Source organism: Petaurus breviceps, unplaced genomic scaffold, assembly GCF_028583685.1.
Source record: "Petaurus breviceps papuanus isolate PSGF00001 unplaced genomic scaffold, PetGlider_PUasm1.0 189, whole genome shotgun sequence".
NCBI classification, from domain to species: Eukaryota; Metazoa; Chordata; class Mammalia; order Diprotodontia; family Petauridae; genus Petaurus; species Petaurus breviceps.
The window spans coordinates 12,495,751-12,503,557 of record NW_027185809.1 but is presented as its reverse complement, the minus strand read 5'-3'; the positions used below and the strand labels follow the sequence as shown (position 1 = coordinate 12,503,557).

At 37.0% G+C, this 7,807-nt stretch overlaps 1 pseudogene; it reads left to right on the top strand.

Annotated features, from left to right (window-relative positions):
• Positions 1–2,159: 2,159 nt before the first annotated feature.
• On the top strand, positions 2,160–3,250 carry LOC138164009 (olfactory receptor 2AP1-like; annotated as a pseudogene).
• The last annotated feature ends 4,557 nt before the right edge of the window (positions 3,251–7,807 follow it).

Here is a 7,807-nt window from a genome sequence, read left to right as displayed (position 1 = left end):
ACAGGTCAGGGATATTGACCTCAGTAAGTGAAAGCTCTGATTAGAAGAGGTCAGGTACTGAAAGCTCATATAAGGAATGCCTAACCAAGAAAAACTGATGGGCTGGTTATAAGTTATCTTGGGTCCTGCCTACTTCTTCTTCCTATAATCGCTAATCCTCAGGAAACCAAGGGCCCTCTTATTTCCTAGCTCTATCTTCCCTAGCCAGTGCACCAAACTCCATTATTCCTTTCTTCCTCACCAACATTCCCTCAATGTCCTGAAGTGTGTGCTCTCAGCTGAAATAATTTCTGTATCTTCCAATGCTGTAGTAATCCTCTCAAGAGTATGTGAATTTTAAGTGAAGAACCTTCTGGACTCTCCAATTCCATATTTCCAGTAAGGGGCATTTGCACCTCAACCTCATCATGCCCAAACCTGTACTAAAGATTGATCCCCAATAAACCTGCTCCTCCTTCTGTCACTGGCACCATGATCCTTATTTCAGAACCTCAAAATAATCTTTGACTCTTCATTCTCTTCCACTTCCCCCACTCCAAGTCAATCATTTGCCCAAACTCGTTGACCATTTACCCATATGACCTTTCCTGAATCCATTCCCTTTTTCCTAGGTACTTCCTAGATAAGCAATTCTTAAGCTTTTTTGTGACTTAGACTCCTTTGACAATCCGGTGAAGTCTATGGAACTTTTATTAGAATACCATCATAAAATAACTAAAGATAATGCTTACTTTCACTTAGGAAACAAAGATGGTATTTTCCCATCCAAATTCACAGATGCCCGTATATCATAGAACCCACGTTAAGAACCCTTTCCTTAGCAGAGCACTTATTTTCCCCTTGTGTTGTTGAAATAGCCCAATAACTGATTTCCTTGTCTCAACTCTCTCCCCCTCAATATTTATCCTTCCATCCATCATATATGTACAAAATAAAGCTTCCTAGTGTAGTGTTTACCATGTCATTTTACTTCTCAAAAACTTTTAGTGTCTTACTATTTCCTATAGCATAAACTGCAAATTCCTTGGGCTAGCATCAAAGGCCTTCCACAATTTGGGTTCAGCCTGCTTTTCTAACCCTACTTCACTTTATAAGTTCCAACTAATCTAGACTTCTACCCATTTCATAAACTTATCATGCCATTTACCACCTCCTTTCATTCATAAAGCCATCTATCTCTTCATGGCTTCACTCAAGTTTCCTCTCACCTCTTATTTCCCTACAGGACTTTCTCCTAATTCCTCCTTTGTCTCCTATACACTCTGTCATGTATTGTATTTATCTGTTACTGCAAAGATTTTTTTTTAAAAATCTCTATCCACAAGGAATTTATATTCCCACACAGGGAATACATTGATGATAGAGGTTTTTAATCTGGGGTCCATACCAATATATGTAGGTTTTTTTAAGGCAATTGGGGTTAAGTAACTTGCCTAAGGTTACACGGCCAGTTATTTTGTGTGGGTGCCAAGTATCTGAGGCCGGAACCGATCCCAGGTCCTCCCGACTCTGGGGCCAGCGCTCTTACTGACTTAATTTTTGCTTTTTTTTGGAGGGCAATTGGGGTTAAGTGACTTGCCCAAGGTCACTCGGCTAGTTTTTGTGTTAAGTGTCTGAGGTCAAATTTGAACTCAGGTCCTCCTGACTCCAGAGCCAGTGCTCTATTCACTGCACCACCTAGCCACCCATATATATATGGATTTTTTTTAATATATTGATAACTACTTCAACATCATTGGTTTCCTTAGTTAGCCTGTGTTCTTTATTTTATGCATTTGAAAACATAATTCTGAGAAGGGATTCATGGACTTCACCAGTCTTCCAAAGGAGTCCATGATGTAAAAAAAAGGTTAAGAATACTTGGTTTATGATAAATAAATCTCCCATGCCATAATGTAAGTTCCTTGTAAGCAGGGATCATCTCTTTTTTTAATCTTTACAACTCCAGCTCCTAAATGCAGAGTAATTCAAACAATATAAGCCCTTAATAAAATTTGTTTAATTGAATTGAACTTCAGGAAAAGTATAGTGTGAGCATGGAAAAGTGTGGGAATAAAAGATGACCTCCTGTACACTTCATAAAAGGTCATATAGTCCCCACAAAGAAGAACCCCACAAAGCCACTCTTATCCAAGGATAAAATTGAAGATCAGGTGACAATGAAAAACCTTACTACATTGACTGAGTTCATACTGTTGGGCCTGATGGATGCCCCTGAGTTTCAGGTTGTGATTTTCCTCTTTTTCCTTCTCACCTACATGTTTAGTATCATTGGCAACCTAACAGTCATCACCCTCACACTTAGACTCCCACCTCCAAATCCCCATGTATTTCTTTCTTCAGAATTTTGCCATTTTAGAAATTTACTTCACATCTTTTTTTACTCCCAGACTGCTGCTTAGTATCTCAACAGGTAACAAAACCAACCATCAGCTTTGTTGGCTGCTTCCTTCAGTACTTTTTTGCCATATTTCTGGGGGCCAGAGAGTTTTACCTTCTGGCTGCCATGTCCTGTGTCATCATCTGCAAGCCCCTGCATTATACAACCATCATGAGCAGCAGAGTCTGCATCCTACTAATTCTCTGTACTTGGCTGCCTGGGTTATTGATTTCTGGCCTGGAAGTTCTACTGGCAGGTCATCTGAATTTCTGCTCATTCAATACCATGGATCATTATTACTGTGATACTGCTCCGCTGTTGAAGCTCTCCTGTTCAGACACAGGTCTGACTGAACTAGTCGATACTCTGAAATATCGACTCCTTAGTGACATTTCTGGTCACTCTACTGCTGGTGCTTCTCTCCTACACAAACATCATTCATACAATTTTTTTTTAAGCAATCAGGGTTAAGTAACTTGCTCAAGGTTACACGGCCAGTTATTTCTGGGTGTGGTGCTGAGTATCTGAGCCCGGATTTGATCCAGGTCATCCCAACACTGGAGCCAGTGCTCTTACTCACTGAGCCATCTGGCCACCCCCATTCATACAATTCTTAGATTTCCTTCTGCTCAGCAAAGGAAAAAGGTTTTTTTCACTTGTTCCTCTCACATGATTGTCATCTCACTCTCTTATGGCAGCTGCATGTTTATGTACATTAATCTCTCAACAAAAGATGCCAGCTTTCATAAAGGAGTAGGTATCCTCCAAACTTCAATTGATCCCCTGCTAAATCCCTTCATTTACAGCCTAAGGAACAAACAAGTCATTCAAGCCTTCAAGGACTTGATCCAAAATATCACAAACCACTGATGAATTAATAGAATTCAAGCCTGGCTGGAAAACAGAACAAAAAAGGAGATGGATTCAGTTTAAATCAAGTCAATGAGCATTTATTTTTTTCTACTATGTACAAGGGATAGGTAAATACAAAGTAATTTCAAAAAGGACAGATAATGCAGAGTTCAAAAAGGCTTGTTCTACCTCAAACAGTGTGGAGGATCTTAAACTGACAAGCTAAAGTTTGACCAGAGAAGGGTGAGCCACCCCACTTAGTTGTCAGGTTGGTGATATGACTGGAAATCTGGTCATGAAAGGATCAGCTGAGATGAATGCTTTTGTTTAGCCTAGGGGAAAGACAACTCCGAATATTGTCTTACAATACTTTAAGGGCTGACATAGGGAAGATACTGTATATATTTTGCATCACTTCTCTTGATTAAATGCCAAGCCAGTGTGTGACTCCATTGCGCTTTGGATGACCTGGAACTTGTCCATTGTAGATTGTTATAAGTTTTGAAGCAATAGAGAATCACTGGGAAAAAATATTGGTATTAAAAAATATGGCCCTGTGTTCCAGAGAAACATTTGAAATCATTAAAAATATTACATAATTTGCAACTCACTTGTAATCCAACTCAGCTTCCTTTTATCCAATTCTTGTTCCAGTTCACAAACCATTTGTAATGTTTGTCCAAGACACAGGTACTAATGCACATTCTCTGTGGACTATCTAAGCACCTGTAAGACAAGGCTAGACATTAAGTACTCTGCATCTTCTTAGATGAAACTGAATACATGAAATTCATTAAAAGGAGATAGACTAGTCACGAGGAAAGAGTGAGGGATAACTCATATTTACTTCATGCATAGTCACTGAATATCAAGGGATCCAGAAGAAATCCCTTAGTTTATGGGACAGAGGTCTTCCTGAGGTGGAATTATATGACACAGACATGAGTCACTCTGGATAAGAAGGAGTGATGCTAATTTATTAATTACAATTAGCACTACTGAAAAGAGTATTCCCATCCATGAGATCACACATCCCTCAAAGTTGTCCTATATCGAAGTATAGTGAGAATTTGGGCCTCACCTTTCCATATCGCCTTCAAAGTCCGAGCGGAGTCCCTCCACTCCTGAGGGATTGTGATATTTTTTCCAATGCCATTAGCACAAGCTCCCCATTCTGGTGTGTTTCCCTACTGGTAGCTGCCAGTCACTAGCACCCCAATTCCATTTAACCAATAAGCAGCAATTAACTTTTACAAAGAGATAGTTGCTTTTAAAAATTAAACAAGAACAGAAACACAAACATTTCCTGCCAATACCTTGGAGGGGCACACTTTCCCCCTATCATTTACATAGTATTTCTCCCAATTTGCCCCCTCCTTTCCACTCACACTGCCAGTATGCTAGGTCAAGCTCTCTTTATCTTTTGTCCCTACTTCTCTAACAGCTTTCTTAAAAAACTTCCTAGTTGTAGTCTCCTCTCTCTAATACATCCTTCACATAGTCACTAGAGTAATCTTATTAATGCATAATTCTGATCCCATTATTCCCTGACTCAAAACAATCGATTGTCTTCCCTTTCCCTAGCAGATAAGATACAAACTAGATATCCTGTCATTTAAGACCCTTCACAATCTGGCTCTAACTTCCCTGTCCAGTCTTGATTCTCTTTACTCTCTTTCACCTACTCTGATTTCTGCAAGTCATGTTGGACATCGAATTATTTATTCTCCAGTCCTATACTGACCTTTCCTGTATCATTGTATTGGCTTAGCCATTAACCACTCCTAGAAGGCATACCCCTGATCTGGACAATCCTAACTGGTAAAAATCCTTCTCTTACTTCAAGGCCCAGGACAGGTATTCCTTCACCTATAATGCTTTCTCTGATTGACTCAGATGAAAGCTCCTTTAGCCTTTTTTGGTTTTTCCTAGTACTTTATCTGAACCTTTTTTTTTGCACTTTTATTTTTTTAAAGCAATCGGGATTAAGTAACTTGCTCGAGGTAATTTTTGTGTGGGTGCCGAATATCTGAGGCTGGAACCAATCCCAGGTCTCCTGACACTGAGGCTGGCGCTCTTACTCACTTTTTTGCACTTTTAACATACTAGAATTTTAGCATTTTAGAATTGGAGTAGGTTGTGCATATGTCTGAAACCCTCTACTCTATCTTCTCAAAAGAATAGACTATACTGTTTTCTCTCCTTAAATCCACAGTTCCTAGTCCAATGGTTTGCTCAGTGAGTAAAACCCATAATCAAAACAATCTGGTACTGGCTAAGAAATAGAGTGGTAGATCAGTGGAATAGATTAGGTACACAATACACAGTAATAAATGACCATCGTAATATAGTGTTTGATAAATCAGAAGACCCAACAATTTTGGACAAGAACTCAAAAACTGCTTGGAAAACTAGAAAGTAGTATGGCAGAAACCAGATATAGATCAATATCTTACATAGTAAAGAAAGATAAGATTAAAAAATAGATGTATGATTTAAACTTAAAGGGAGATACTAAGTAAGTTAGGAGAGCAAGAAATAGTCTGATCTATGGAGAAGGGAAGAATTTATGACCAAGATACAAATAGTTACTAGATGTAAAATGAAAATTTCTTGATTATATTAAATTAAAAAGGTTTTGCACAAACAAAACCAATGCAACCAAGATTAAAAGGAAAGCAGAAAGATGGAAAATAATTTTTACAGCAAGTAAAGGCCTCATTTCTTAAGTAAATAGAAAACTGATTCAAATTTATAAAAATATTAGTCATTCCCCAATGGTCAAAGAATGAATAGGCAGTTTTCAGATGAAAAAATCAAGGCTATCTCAAGTCATATGAGAAAATGCTCTAAATCACTAATGACCAAAGAAATCCATATTAAAACAACTCAGTTGTCACCTCACACCTATCATATAGGCTAACATGAGTGAAAAAGAAAATAAGTATTAAAGGGAATATGGAAAAATAGGGACACAAATACACTGTTGGTATTGAGTCGTGAATTGATCCAACTATTCTGGAGAGCAATTAGGAACTATGCCTAAAATGCTATCATACCCTTTGATCCAGGATTACCATTGCCTCATCTGCATTCCAAAGAGATTAAAAAAGGGGGGGGGGGGTGCAGAGATCTATTTGTACAAAAAAAAATATTTATAGCAGCTTTTCTGGCAAAGAATTGGAAGTTGAGATGCCCATCAGTTGGGAAATGGCTGGACAAATTATGCTATATGATTGTAATGGAATTTTATTCCATTTATTATTATATTATTTTTGAGGGATTTTAAAATCTTTTACTAAATCTAGAGTGAATTACAGAATGAAATGAGAAATTCAGTCCATTTTTATGTTGCTTACAGAAAACGCATTCAGTGTCAATCATATAAGCAAATTAAACTATGTGTAAGGATTCTTGGTATGAATAAATGTGCTGTAAGGAATGATGAGTAGGCTAATTTCAGAAAAACCTGGAAAGACTTAGATGGACTAATCCAAAGTGAGTTGAGCAAAACCAGAAGAACATTGTACACAGCAACAGCAATACTGTACAATAATCAGTTGTGCATGATTTAGCTGTTCTCATCAATATGGTGCTCGAAGACAATTCCAAGGGCTCATAGTAAAAAAAAAAAAAAAATGCCATCCACAAAAGAACTGAGGGAGTTTGAAGGTAAATCAAAGCATATTTTTTCACTTTCTGCATTTTTCATGCTTTTTTTCCCTTTTGTCTGTATCTTCTTTCGAAATATGACTAATATGGTAATGTGTTTTACATGGTTGATCAATTATACACTATATCAAATTGCTTATTGTCTCAGGAAAAGGAGAGGTAAGGGTGGGAGAGAGAAAGTTTGGAACTCAACTTTTTTTTTAAATTAACATTAAAATTGCCATCACTTGTAATTGAGGAAAAATAAAATATTATAATAAAATACTTATTTATAAAATAAAATATATTGTAAATATGTAATATTTTATATAAAAGCTACTTATATTTTGCAAATTTATGAATGATTTCTATGCATATAAGCTAAGCATTGGCCATTAAGAATATACCTTAAAAACATGGACCTGAACCTGGGATTTAGAATGTGAAGAAAATGTATATATAATACAGAAATCATTCTGGTGATTTTTCAGAAATCAGAACCTATTTTTATAGCCTATTTAAACAATTGTGTTTCTATCTCTACATATTTTAGAAATCAGAAACACTGGCTATCAAAATTGTTCCTCAGCTTTCTGCTTTCCTTCTAATCTTTGTGGCCTTAGCTTTGCGCAAAACTTTTAAATTTAATGTAACCAGAATTATCTATTTTGCATTTCATGGTGTTCTCTCTCTCTTGTTTGGTCATAAATTCTTCTCTTCTCCATAGATATGAAAAGTAAACTACTCCTTGCTCTCCTAATTTTATCATATCAGTTATGGTGTCACTCTTTATGTCTAAAGACCTTATCTTGGTAAACAGTGTGAGATGTTGGTCTATCGCTAATTTCTGCCATACTAGTTTTCCCAGCAGTTTTTTTTTTCAAATAGTGAGTTATTATCTCAAAAACTATCTTTGGGTTTATC